This window comes from Hydra vulgaris, chromosome 12 (genome assembly GCF_038396675.1).
Source record: "Hydra vulgaris chromosome 12, alternate assembly HydraT2T_AEP".
Taxonomy (NCBI): domain Eukaryota; kingdom Metazoa; phylum Cnidaria; class Hydrozoa; order Anthoathecata; family Hydridae; genus Hydra; species Hydra vulgaris.
In genome coordinates, this window is record NC_088931.1 from 27,780,394 (window position 1) to 27,782,500 (window position 2,107).

The 2,107-nt window shown below is 28.9% G+C and overlaps 1 long non-coding RNA gene across 1 annotated transcript in view; it reads left to right on the top strand.

Annotated features, from left to right (window-relative positions):
* The first annotated feature begins 321 nt into the window (after window positions 1-321).
* The window catches only part of LOC136088627 (uncharacterized), a 10,335-nt gene continuing 8,549 nt past the window's right edge, over window positions 322-2,107 (top strand). Inside the window, exon 1 of the long non-coding RNA XR_010642330.1 lies at window positions 322-760. This is a non-coding gene — a long non-coding RNA (uncharacterized LOC136088627). The remainder of the gene's footprint in view (window positions 761-2,107) is intronic.

Genomic DNA, 2,107 nt, shown 5'->3' on the forward strand with positions numbered 1-2,107 from the left:
TATTGTTATAAATAAAAAAAAATGAAAAAAATAAATATATTAGTGATGAGATTTCGTAGAGTTTGATTGTAATGTACTGACATCTTTAAATTTACGGTTGACTGTTTTTTTTGCATTTTTTGCAACTGTTGCGCACTTTTGCTAATTCGCACTTATGCCAATTTTTGCTCATTCTTCCAACGCAAACTAAAGCCAGTTTTTGAAACTGCTTCACACTTATGCCAACACGCACAGGGTAAACAATATATAATAGAAGTCAAAAGTACGCCTCGTTTTCAAACTTTAAACGGTTGCCGTAATTATAGTCAACGAATCAGCGGAATGCTATATAAAATCGTAGTGGTAAAAGGACGTTTTTTGTAAATGTTATAATATTGCTGTAATATTTATGTTATTATCATACCATTATTATGAATATGAATTTTAGAATTTTGTTTCATAAGCCGTGTTATTATCTATTCTTATTTGTATATATTATAAATTACAATTTGATTATTATTATGGGGAACCATGGAACCAATTTAACGTCCAGTTTATATGTTTATAAACGGAATTATAAAAGAAGTTTATAAACTCCTATAAAAAATTTAAAATTGTATTATTTATTGTATATTATCTTTAGTAATTTGCATTTTTTGATTATGCCGCTTTTTAAAACTGCATTGAGTTTAGAAGAAGCACACAGTTTTATTAAAGACCATGAGCATGTGTACAGTTCGGTTTAGTACATCTTTCTCTACGAAAGGCTTCGGAAATACTGGTATATTACATATGATTATATATTTATATATATATATATATATATATATATATATATATATATATATATATATATATATATATATATATATATATATATATATATATGTATAAACATATATATATATATGGTAGTGTCACAGTTATTGGCACCTTAACGCTATTTTTGATACTAGTTTCTGTACAAAAGTCGTACCAGTGAATGAAACATTTTCAAATTTGGCACAATATTAGTTTAATACCTTGTAAATGACCTGACACATTTAATTTTTCATTTGCGCATAAAATCTAATATATATTCACATTATAGGTAAGTTGATTCGTTGTCCCGAGTTATTGGCACTTTGACTCAATTATCGGCAAGCACGACTCAATCATTGGCATCAACTTGAATCCAGATCTAGAGAGCCTAAACATCGATTATTTTTTTTCGTTTTAAATTTTTGTTTTTGTTTGTACAAGAACTAATAAGTATATCGTATATTAAATACATATATTTAAAGTATTTTATCAATTAAAACCACAAAATTAAAGAGAATTTAAAGAAATAAAGTTATTTATTTAAGTGCACTCTTGGCACGCAAAAAGAAATTTCTTTCTTTTAATAAGTTTTTTTATGTTTGTCCACCTTTTGTGCTCCTCAGATATACAGTTTAGGTGCACAGCACAATCACATGTATCACAGTTCACCCACAACTTTGATCTTATTTCTTCATCATAATTTGCCTTGCCAAAATTACAAATCCAATTTTCATCTTCTATTGATCTATTGACTTTATTTGTTAGTGTTTGTCTATACTCTTGTGTAGATAGAGCATACACTAGACGTTTCTTTCTTTTATTTATAGGTTTATTGGAAATGGAACTTTTAGTATTTTTTTCTCTACCAACATTTAAATAACTCTTTTAAATAATAAAGGAAAGTTTCCCCTGGTGACACTGGACAGACCTAAAGAGTGATGCTCTGATGTTTTAGACTTCAAGTTAGGGTGCCTTTTTAGATATCTGTATGCCCAAGTTCTAGAAAGAATTTCATTTTTAAATACAGCAGGATGCGAGCTTTTATGTAATATTTCTGAAATTATTAGTTGTAAGCCATTTATTTTTAGAGGACACCCTCTTCTTGACATTTCAATAAGCTACTTCTCACATGCATCTTCAATAAATAGTGGCAAAGTATGTACTGGTCCAGGCCTACACACTAGACTGCCAAAACCAGTTTTGTTTGTAGAGTACTGCGAGGAACATTACATATTTTTGCAGCTGATTTGATAGACATCTCCGATTTTTTAAGTCAATTGCTCGCTCCATGCTTCTACTGTCATACTGCTTTATCTTAACTTGTCTG